Here is a 12,538-nt window from a genome sequence, read left to right on the forward strand (position 1 = left end):
TGAGACTTAGCGGATCTGCATATGTTGTTTCATGAATGTTTATAATGTTAGTAATACGTGGGACGTTCAATAAGTAATCCAACACATTTTTTATGAATCAATTTCTGTTGTAAAAATTGCAGAATTTTTTGGGACATCGTGGAATGTTCCCGCTTTTCCTATAGTTTCATGGAGTTCCGTTAGGTCGTACGTGTAGCCTTCAAAATGGCGTCTCTAACGGACGTAGTTTTTAAGCAGAGAGCTGTCTTTGAGTTTCTTTCGGCATAAAACCAGAGTATCAAAGATGGTCATAGCCCCTTGCAGAATGTCTACGGAGACTTGGTGGTGAACAAAAGCACGGCGAGTCGCTGGGCGAGGCCTCTGTCATCATTACAACGAGGTTGCGCAAACCTGTCCCATCCCCAGCTTGCTCAAAGGTGTGTGCCAACGGGATTCCTGGCCTCCTGAGAGGACAAGGAGCACTGGTGCCGTCTGCTTCACGTCTGCTGTGCAGCGAGCTACGTTAATTTAAGTATTAACTGTATTTTTCTTACTTGTCACTTCTTCTTCCGTGTGTTTTTGCTTTTAGGAAGCTTTAATTTTCGAGTGGTAGTAAGTGTTCCATAGATTTCGTGTTTGTTTTGAATACAGTGTGAGAGAGTCCCTTTGTAACGCTACCGTCCTGTCGGACGTACATTAACTCTATAAAGACTGTACTGTAATAAGTTCACGGGCTTCACCTTATAAACAAGGATTTTAGTACATAAGTTGACCGCGTGTACCTAATGGAAGCAAGATCGGACCTATACTCAGTCAGTAATTACAGTGATGCGTCAAGCAAATGCAAAGTACAATTACGCGTTCGCATGGACAAAAAGTACACACAGTAGATATTACCAATGATTAATAATTCGGTCGCCAGCCTAATTAGGCATTGAGTAAGTTTTTTCCTTGTACAAGTGGGTGCATGTACAAGCATAATGACACGTAGTAATGTTGCGTTTTATGGCAAAATTTGGAACCAGAAAGAATCTACTGAACTAAGGTTTTCTTCTTTTGTACTAATTTGGACGAGCTAAAATTACACAACACCACACAGCAATGATTACTACGAACTGCATTTTGTATATTGATCAGACTGAAATCGGGCAAAGATTACCCTAGAATTAGCAATTTTGAAAGCACACATACAATGTCACTATTAAAATTGGAAAAAACACTAATACACTTAGGTTTAATATAGAAATTAACTTTACTGTTCAAATCTGATCAGTACACTTCAAGATGTGAAAGAATGGGCAAGAGAAGGGGGCCCTGAAACTGTTATGGTCGTTATACTGAAACTATTAAGTCCTGAAGGTAAATTAACACTCAAAATTATCAATCTATGGATTACTACTCTTTTCTCTTATTTCTGAATTAATTAACTATCATTCTTTCTGTCTCAAATTAGTTAAGTGTCATTGCTAGCTCAATTCAAAAAACTCTCTTTCAATTTAATCAAAGCTGTTTGTCTCTTTATCAACATTTACAATAACGCACATAAATATAAACTTCTTTATAACATAGATTTGTCTGCTGACAATTCTCGTTAATACTATCTTTAAACTTTCAGTTCGGGATACTCGGGTTGCACAATATGTGGTAAGGAACCTGTCTAGGACAATGATAAGGATAAGTAATGGCTAAGGCAATTCTGGTAAAAGTCACGTTATTATGGAACAGTTAGAAACAGTTTCGACACTGGTCGACACAGATACACTTCTAAAGATGAAATAAATGTTTGACCTGTGCAAGTCGGTGCGGCGGTTGGCGGGCAGCGAGATAGCGAGAAGCACAGCACACATGCAAGCACGGCTAAGGCTCTCACTGCATCGGCACTTTCCTTCTTCTTAGCGTCGTAATCTTTCCAATTTTTGTGCCTAAGAATATAGCCTCGCCATGTAGTCGTCGGAATTGGCCCATCCGAGGCTCAATGGAATCCACTTTTCCTAGATAGCCTCCTCGGTACACTACATGTTCCTCTGACCGATGCCCAACTCCGACTGTTTACTGAGTCCGTTGTGCCGAACCGCGCCAGTGTGCGTTTTCCCGCGCTCGCCTGTCTCCACCTTTTCCCGCTCCCCTACAGGTAGGGTATTCACCACAGGTTTTCTACTACACATATCCTAATGCATTACCTACGTATGGACCAAGTGTATAAATTACAATTTTCACATCTTACAATAGTTTTAACATTCAATACACTTTCTTTTGATTGTCACATGACTTAAAATCTAACATAAATAATAATATTCATTTCAAAAGTTGCTCACAGTTTCTTTAACATGACACGAAAAGAAAAGAAATTCAAAACATTGCTTACATTAATTTACCGAAATTCAGAAAGAAAAAAAATCTTATACTATTTACAGTTGTTGTTACACATGCCCCTGTTTCCAGAAAATTTTCTTAAGTCCAAATTTTATGGGAACACTAAATTTTACAATTATACAGTGGTTCTGAATCTTTACGTAAATGTCCAAAAAGATTTACTACATATTTCCTTTCACTCACTGTATATATGTTTATACTTTCTCAACACACCAAGACCAATTTCTCGTTATTTACTTAAGTGCCTATTGCACAGTCCAACTTCCCATCATAACATTACTAAAATAGCAATTTACTCATTTTTTACTAACTTCTCCAAGAAATAATTTCAGATAATGGAATACAAATATTTAACTACAAAAAACAAATGCATATTTCGTATACACTATAAGATAATTTGTTGCTGCTTGCTTTGAATAGCAGTCCATTTCCTTACTTACTAAACAAAACACACACACAAAATTTTCAGAAAATTAACTACACATATTTGCTGCCTATTATGCGGATTTGGGCAGTCCTTTTCACTTCATATTGTCACATCTCCTGGGTCACATTTACAATTTTCCATCGACTATTTATCTGCCCTCATTGGTATTTGGCAGTCCTTCATATTCTGGTTCATACACTGCCCATTTTCATTTTTGACAGTTCCATCTTTTATCTGGCTGATAGCATTTATCCTTTCTTTTCAGTCCTTTCCTCCATACATTTTTACAGTTACAGTACAATTGGTAATCTGAAACTCACATAACTACATTAGCAAACTTTCAAGGGTATACAGACAATTACAAAGATCAGTTACATTTGAAATAACTTGGGTTCAGCATAAGATACAGCACAATTACTCGTTCCTAGGAACATACAGTTTCAGGTCCACAATATTTCTTACACCTAAAGGTCTTTTGGATTTTGGATAGATCAGGTAGTAAGCATTATCGTGTGGAATATTCTGTATTATATATGGTCCATTATAAATATATTTAAATTTGGAAATTTCATGGTTTAGTTCACTAGATTTTTCGTGGGTTTTTAAAAGAACATAATCCCCAATTTTAAATTTTGAAACTTTTAGATTTTTGTTGTGTCTTTTAGACCTAGATTCAGCTTTTTGCTTTGCCCTTTTTATTACCAATTCTTTCTTTTGATTCAATCCCAAACTTGTACAAGGTGGAAACTCTAGTTTTTCTTCAATTAAACTTTTACTACTTCTACCTAACAAAATTTCTTCCTGTGGGAATCCTGTAGTTTCATGATGTAATGTGTTCATGACATTCTCAAATTCCGATATAAATCTGCCCCAGGCTCTAATTCAACAAAACAATAATTCACTTTCAGATAACACTGAGTTACAGTAATAATAAAGTCATGCATAATAATAATAATATATACAAATACAGCATCCTGCCCCTGCTCGTCTCCTTATTAACAAGGCAGTCTTTTATAGTTCATAAAACAGTCACATAAGTCTGGTGGTTTCTTAGGCTTCTGGAGTTCAAAGTCTTTGCTTACTTGAACTCTTCGCAAAATAAACACAGAATCGTCAGGTGGTTCTTTCTTTCTTTGTTCAGTCTCAACGTCTGGATTTTGTTTTGATAGATCGTCATCATTAGGCACAATATAGTAATTAAATGCCTCCCCTTTATTTCCACTGATTTTCTCATACCCTCTTTCAGTAAAAGTATATTCACTTTCTTTTACACCTGAAAATTCATCTTCACTAGTGTCATCACTACTCTCTTCCTCAACCCCAGATTCATTTAAGTACGCTACTTTTGCACAATAGGGAAAGTTAGTATATTCAATTTTGTCTGTATTTGCGTATGTTCCATCACCTGAACTATCGTCGGAATCCGACCATTCTGGATCGCTATCAGGTTCTAACATAAAAGCTTTTCTGAGACAGGCACTAAGTTCTTCCTCGGTATTGTCGTCAGGCTTGGATTTTAATTCAGTCTCCTCTTTTGGCAACATGGCCTCATCATCAGCTTTATTTACATCTACTGTGACTTCATATTCAGTGTAATCCTCGTGAACTTTAATCACTTTCAGGTAATCATCTGCCCCTTCTCCACGGTACCTCTCGGTAGCAGCTTGTACTATTGGCGGATTGTTAACAGAAGTTATTTCTTCGTCAATGCTGAGGATTTCATTCTCCAAATCCTTCCTATCATTAACCTTCCTCCTATCGGCAGCACGCATACTTTGCGCGGCGCTATTTATTCTCCCCTCTTCAAATTTGGGCCACGTCACTTTATTAACGTCCCTATCATTTCCTTTTCTATCAACTAATTTCCTCGCCTCATACTCCTTTTTAAAATCCTCCCACTCACATTGCTTTAGGCCCTTGTACAGATCATCGATCTGCACACGCCAATCAGTTACTTCTGCTAATTCATTATCGCCCTTTACCTCATTGCAAACACTGCTAACCGCACCTCTCTGTGTACTCACAGTCTCATTTATTGTTTCCTTTGCCACGGAATTATCACTCGCAAAATTTTCATTATCTCTTACAGCTAAGTTCGTATCTACTGCTGCCGTATTGCTAACGGCTTCTCTCTGAACAGATGTTCTGCTAGGCTGGGTCGTTACCCTCTGATGCTCCACTCGCCTGTTAACCTGTAGCGCTCTGTGCGGCCGAGATGACTCATGCTGGCTCGCACCTGACGCTTGTCTCGCCACAACACGTTGCGTCGTTTCACGCCTGTCTCTAACCTGTCTCATTATATTACGGTCGGTCCGGTATCTTGTCTTAAATCAGGGCCGGTATGTATTGTCCGCTTCCGTTTGGCCCGCAACGTTCGCTGAAATTAGTTTCCCGCGTCGTTATTATTTTGCGCGGTTATCCTCTACCGCGACCTGGATTATTTCCTCTGCCTCTTCCTCTGCCTCTTCCTCTCTGTATTACATTGACACGAAATCCATCGCCGTCATTTCTTTCGTCATTGTTTCGGTTATTATGGTTACCAAATTTTTGATAATTGGCACGACTTTCGCGCCAATGGTCTTCGTCTTCGACCCTTTCTAGAAATGCTTGGAAGCTACGATGGTTGCTTCCTACATACCTCTTAGAATCTTCTGGAAGCTTTTTATATAGCTCCCAGATAATTTCTGAATCTGATCTAAGGCCTCTTAAATGCGTCAATTTCCAGTACCAATATTCGCAGAAATCTTTCAAATAATTTCTGCCCCGGTTATCATGCTGTTTGGCCATGATAAACTCGCGCCATAAATGGTCCTGCTTTTGTTCAGACCAATATTCTTCTGTAAATCTTTGCCTGAATTCTTCGAACGTCATTCGTTCGGTATTTAAATTGATTCCCCAGCGCTTAGCGTCACCTGCTAAGGCGCTAATTACAACGTTTATCTTTTCCTGATCAGACAAGTGCTCAGGAAATATTCTCTCGCAATTTTTGATAAAATCTAACGGATGCCACCCGTTATGTTTCTTGGCTGGATCGAAGCGTTCCTCACCTTCTAATAGCTTCGTAATTGGTGTGCCATTACAGACCACACCAGGCCTATCTTTAATTTTGCTCTCCAAATCGAAAATTCTGCCTTGAATTTTCGTAGTATTTTGTTCACAATTTTGAACACATCCGGTTACTTTTTTATCTAAATCCCTTTCAGTGTCTAAAACTACCTTTTTCAACTGTGATATTCCGTGTTGACATTCGTTTACGATCTCAGTTTTAAGACCGAAAACTTTTTCGTCTACCTTAGTTTCAACCAGAGGTTCTACTTTCTCTTGGATGTTAAGAATTTCAACATCGAATCTACTGTTAATGTTACCAATTTCCTCCTGCATAGTATCCATATTTTTGTTAATAGTATCAATTTCAAATTTCAGAGTATTTACCACAGAACTTAAATTACCCACTTTTTGTTCTACTTGTTCTAGTTGTTTACTAATTTTAATTCCCTGTCCTTCGACCTGTGCTTTAATCTGATCATTCTGTATTTTAAGCTGATTAACCTGATTATCGACTTGTTTTTGAAGTTGCTCGTTTTGTGTTTTGAGCTGCTCTGCAACGTGTGTTTTGAGCTGATGGCCCTGTGTTTTGAGCTGCTCGTCAACGTGTGTTTTAAGCTGTTCATTCTGTCCTGCAATTTGTTTGGTTAATTGTTCAAGCAAGTCGTTCATGCTTAAAATTTTTACACTGTTTTGTTCTACGAAATCGGTGTGTTCCGTTTCTATTTCGGAAATTTCTTTCGGTTCTTTCTTTATCTGTGGTGAATCAAATATGTCAGTGGATTCGTTCACGTACCCACTATCATCTACAAAGTCACCCTCTACTTCCTCTTTTGTCCCTTGCTGTGTTCGAGACGACCTCGACATTTCAATCTGTTCGTTGACGTGTTCATGGTATTGTATGTACGCCAATTGTCTTCCGCTAACGCCATCTGTTATCTGGCCGCGTAAACTCCTGAAACTGCCAGCCGCATTCTCCATTTCGCTCGGCACATCTACCCTGTTTACGTTCCTGTCCTTATTAAATGCCAATTACACCACACTACTATACTTGACGCACACTACAATTTATTTTACTGAACTTTATTGCTATTCGTGCCTCTGAACATCCACTGTTCGGTCTTTACGTTAATTTGTAACCGACCACAACTGGATGTCCTGTCACCGGGAACCACTTGTAACGCTACCGTCCTGTCGGACGTACGTTAACTCTATAAAGCCTGTACTGTAATAAGTTCACGGGCTTCACCTTATAAACAAGGATTTTAGTACATAAGTTGACCGCGTGTACCTAATGGAAGCAAGATCGGACCTATACTCAGTCAGTAATTACAGTGATGCGTCAAGCAAATGCAAAGTACAATTACGCGTTCGCATGGACAAAAAGTACACACAGTAGATATTACCAATGGTCGCCAGCCTAATTAGGCATTGAGTGAGTTTTTTCCTTGTACAAGTGGGTGCATGTACAAGCATAATGACACGTAGTAATGTTGCGTTTTATGGCAAACTTTGGAACCAGAAAGAATCTACTGAATTAAGGTTTTCTTCTTTTGTACTAATTTGGACGAGCTAAAATTACACAACACCACACAGCAATGATTACTACGAACTGCATTTTGTATATTGATCAGACTGAAATCGGGCATAGATTACCCTAGAATTAGCAATTTTGAAAGCACACATACAATGTCACTATTAAAATTGGAAAAAACACTAATACACTTAGGTTTAATATAGAAATTAACTTTACTGTTCAGATCTGATCAGTACACTTCAAGATGTGAAAGAATGGGCAAGAGAAGGGGGCCCTGAAACTGTTATGGTCGTTATACTGAAACTATTAAGTCCTGAAGGTAAATTAACACTCAAAATTATCAATCTATGGATTACTACTCTTTTCTCTTATTTCTGAATTAATTAACTATCATTCTTTCTGTCTCAAATTAGTTAAGTGTCATTGCTAGCTCAATTCAAAAAACTCTCTTTCAATTTAATCAAAGCTGTTTGTCTCTTTATCAACATTTACAATAACGCACATAAATATAAACTTCTTTATAACATAGATTTGTCTGCTGACAATTCTCGTTAATACTATCTTTAAACTTTCAGTTCGGGATACTCGGGTTGCACAATATGTGGTAAGGAACCTGTCTAGGACAATGATAAGGATAAGTAATGGCTAAGGCAATTCTGGTAAAAGTCACGTTATTATGGAACAGTTAGAAACAGTTTCGACACTGGTCCACACAGATACACTTCTAAAGATGAAATAAATGTTTGACCTGTGCAAGTCGGTGCGGCGGTTGGCGGGCAGCGAGATAGCGAGAAGCACAGCACACATGCAAGCACGGCTAAGGCTCTCACTGCATCGGCACTTTCCTTCTTCTTAGCGTCGTAATCTTTCCAATTTTTGTGCCTAAGAATATAGCCTCGCCATGTAGTCGTCGGAATTGGCCCATCCGAGGCTCAATGGAATCCACTTTTCCTAGATAGCCTCCTCGGTACACTACATGTTCCTCTGACCGATGCCCAACTCCGACTGTTTACTGAGTCCGTTGTGCCGAACCGCGCCAGTGTGCGTTTTCCCGCGCTCGCCTGTCTCCACCTTTTCCCGCTCCCCTACAGGTAGGGTATTCACCACAGGTTTTCTACTACACATATCCTAATGCATTACCTACGTATGGACCAAGTGTATAAATTACAATTTTCACATCTTACAATAGTTTTAACATTCAATACACTTTCTTTTGATTGTCACATGACTTAAAATCTAACATAAATAATAATATTCATTTCAAAAGTTGCTCACAGTTTCTTTAACATGACACGAAAAGAAAAGAAATTCAAAACATTGCTTACATTAATTTACCGAAATTCAGAAAGAAAAAAAATCTTATACTATTTACAGTTGTTGTTACACATGCCCCTGTTTCCAGAAAATTTTCTTAAGTCCAAATTTTATGGGAACACTAAATTTTACAATTATACAGTGGTTCTGAATCTTTACGTAAATGTCCAAAAAGATTTACTACATATTTCCTTTCACTCACTGTATATATGTTTATACTTTCTCAACACACCAAGACCAATTTCTCGTTATTTACTTAAGTGCCTATTGCACAGTCCAACTTCCCATCATAACATTACTAAAATAGCAATTTACTCATTTTTTACTAACTTCTCCAAGAAATAATTTCAGATAATGGAATACAAATATTTAACTACAAAAAACAAATGCATATTTCGTATACACTATAAGATAATTTGTTGCTGCTTGCTTTGAATAGCAGTCCATTTCCTTACTTACTAAACAAAACACACACACAAAATTTTCAGAAAATTAACTACACATATTTGCTGCCTATTATGCGGATTTGGGCAGTCCTTTTCACTTCATATTGTCACATCTCCTGGGTCACATTTACAATTTTCCATCGACTATTTATCTGCCCTCATTGGTATTTGGCAGTCCTTCATATTCTGGTTCATACACTGCCCATTTTCATTTTTGACAGTTCCATCTTTTATCTGGCTGATAGCATTTATCCTTTCTTTTCAGTCCTTTCCTCCATACATTTTTACAGTTACAGTACAATTGGTAATCTGAAACTCACATAACTACATTAGCAAACTTTCAAGGGTATACAGACAATTACAAAGATCAGTTACATTTGAAATAACTTGGGTTCAGCATAAGATACAGCACAATTACTCGTTCCTAGGAACATACAGTTTCAGGTCCACAATATTTCTTACACCTAAAGGTCTTTTGGATTTTGGATAGATCAGGTAGTAAGCATTATCGTGTGGAATATTCTGTATTATATATGGTCCATTATAAATATATTTAAATTTGGAAATTTCATGGTTTAGTTCACTAGATTTTTCGTGGGTTTTTAAAAGAACATAATCCCCAATTTTAAATTTTGAAACTTTTAGATTTTTGTTGTGTCTTTTAGACCTAGATTCAGCTTTTTGCTTTGCCCTTTTTATTACCAATTCTTTCTTTTGATTCAATCCCAAACTTGTACAAGGTGGAAACTCTAGTTTTTCTTCAATTAAACTTTTACTACTTCTACCTAGCAAAATTTCTTCCTGTGGGAATCCTGTAGTTTCATGATGTAATGTGTTCATGACATTCTCAAATTCCGATATAAATCTGCCCCAGGCTCTAATTCAACAAAACAATAATTCACTTTCAGATAACACTGAGTTACAGTAATAATAAAGTCATGCATAATAATAATAATATATACAAATACAGCATCCTGCCCCTGCTCGTCTCCTTATTAACAAGGCAGTCTTTTATAGTTCATAAAACAGTCACATAAGTCTGGTGGTTTCTTAGGCTTCTGGAGTTCAAAGTCTTTGCTTACTTGAACTCTTCGCAAAATAAACACAGAATCGTCAGGTGGTTCTTTCTTTCTTTGTTCAGTCTCAACGTCTGGATTTTGTTTTGATAGATCGTCATCATTAGGCACAATATAGTAATTAAATGCCTCCCCTTTATTTCCACTGATTTTCTCATACCCTCTTTCAGTAAAAGTATATTCACTTTCTTTTACACCTGAAAATTCATCTTCACTAGTGTCATCACTACTCTCTTCCTCAACCCCAGATTCATTTAAGTACGCTACTTTTGCACAATAGGGAAAGTTAGTATATTCAATTTTGTCTGTATTTGCGTATGTTCCATCACCTGAACTATCGTCGGAATCCGACCATTCTGGATCGCTATCAGGTTCTAACATAAAAGCTTTTCTGAGACAGGCACTAAGTTCTTCCTCGGTATTGTCGTCAGGCTTGGATTTTAATTCAGTCTCCTCTTTTGGCAACATGGCCTCATCATCAGCTTTATTTACATCTACTGTGACTTCATATTCAGTGTAATCCTCGTGAACTTTAATCACTTTCAGGTAATCATCTGCCCCTTCTCCACGGTACCTCTCGGTAGCAGCTTGTACTATTGGCGGATTGTTAACAGAAGTTATTTCTTCGTCAATGCTGAGGATTTCATTCTCCAAATCCTTCCTATCATTAACCTTCCTCCTATCGGCAGCACGCATACTTTGCGCGGCGCTATTTATTCTCCCCTCTTCAAATTTGGGCCACGTCACTTTATTAACGTCCCTATCATTTCCTTTTCTATCAACTAATTTCCTCGCCTCATACTCCTTTTTAAAATCCTCCCACTCACATTGCTTTAGGCCCTTGTACAGATCATCGATCTGCACACGCCAATCAGTTACTTCTGCTAATTCATTATCGCCCTTTACCTCATTGCAAACACTGCTAACCGCACCTCTCTGTGTACTCACAGTCTCATTTATTGTTTCCTTTGCCACGGAATTATCACTCGCAAAATTTTCATTATCTCTTACAGCTAAGTTCGTATCTACTGCTGCCGTATTGCTAACGGCTTCTCTCTGAACAGATGTTCTGCTAGGCTGGGTCGTTACCCTCTGATGCTCCACTCGCCTGTTAACCTGTAGCGCTCTGTGCGGCCGAGATGACTCATGCTGGCTCGCACCTGACGCTTGTCTCGCCACAACACGTTGCGTCGTTTCACGCCTGTCTCTAACCTGTCTCATTATATTACGGTCGGTCCGGTATCTTGTCTTAAATCAGGGCCGGTATGTATTGTCCGCTTCCGTTTGGCCCGCAACGTTCGCTGAAATTAGTTTCCCGCGTCGTTATTATTTTGCGCGGTTATCCTCTACCGCGACCTGGATTATTTCCTCTGCCTCTTCCTCTGCCTCTTCCTCTCTGTATTACATTGACACGAAATCCATCGCCGTCATTTCTTTCGTCATTGTTTCGGTTATTATGGTTACCAAATTTTTGATAATTGGCACGACTTTCGCGCCAATGGTCTTCGTCTTCGACCCTTTCTAGAAATGCTTGGAAGCTACGATGGTTGCTTCCTACATACCTCTTAGAATCTTCTGGAAGCTTTTTATATAGCTCCCAGATAATTTCTGAATCTGATCTAAGGCCTCTTAAATGCGTCAATTTCCAGTACCAATATTCGCAGAAATCTTTCAAATAATTTCTGCCCCGGTTATCATGCTGTTTGGCCATGATAAACTCGCGCCATAAATGGTCCTGCTTTTGTTCAGACCAATATTCTTCTGTAAATCTTTGCCTGAATTCTTCGAACGTCATTCGTTCGGTATTTAAATTGATTCCCCAGCGCTTAGCGTCACCTGCTAAGGCGCTAATTACAACGTTTATCTTTTCCTGATCAGACAAGTGCTCAGGAAATATTCTCTCGCAATTTTTGATAAAATCTAACGGATGCCACCCGTTATGTTTCTTGGCTGGATCGAAGCGTTCCTCACCTTCTAATAGCTTCGTAATTGGTGTGCCATTACAGACCACACCAGGCCTATCTTTAATTTTGCTCTCCAAATCGAAAATTCTGCCTTGAATTTTCGTAGTATTTTGTTCACAATTTTGAACACATCCGGTTACTTTTTTATCTAAATCCCTTTCAGTGTCTAAAACTACCTTTTTCAACTGTGATATTCCGTGTTGACATTCGTTTACGATCTCAGTTTTAAGACCGAAAACTTTTTCGTCTACCTTAGTTTCAACCAGAGGTTCTACTTTCTCTTGGATGTTAAGAATTTCAACATCGAATCTACTGTTAATGTTACCAATTTCCTCCTGCATAGTATCCATATTTTTGTTAATAGTATCAATTTCAAA

General features: G+C 38.2%; 1 protein-coding gene across 1 annotated transcript in view; it reads left to right on the forward strand.

Annotated features, from left to right (window-relative positions):
- LOC126100545 (UDP-glycosyltransferase UGT5-like) overlaps positions 1-12,538 on the forward strand; it is a 120,151-nt gene that overhangs the window by 42,394 nt on the left and 65,219 nt on the right. The gene's annotated exons all lie outside the window — the stretch shown is intronic.

This window comes from Schistocerca cancellata, chromosome 9 (assembly GCF_023864275.1).
Source record: "Schistocerca cancellata isolate TAMUIC-IGC-003103 chromosome 9, iqSchCanc2.1, whole genome shotgun sequence".
Lineage (NCBI taxonomy): Eukaryota > Metazoa > Arthropoda > Insecta > Orthoptera > Acrididae > Schistocerca > Schistocerca cancellata.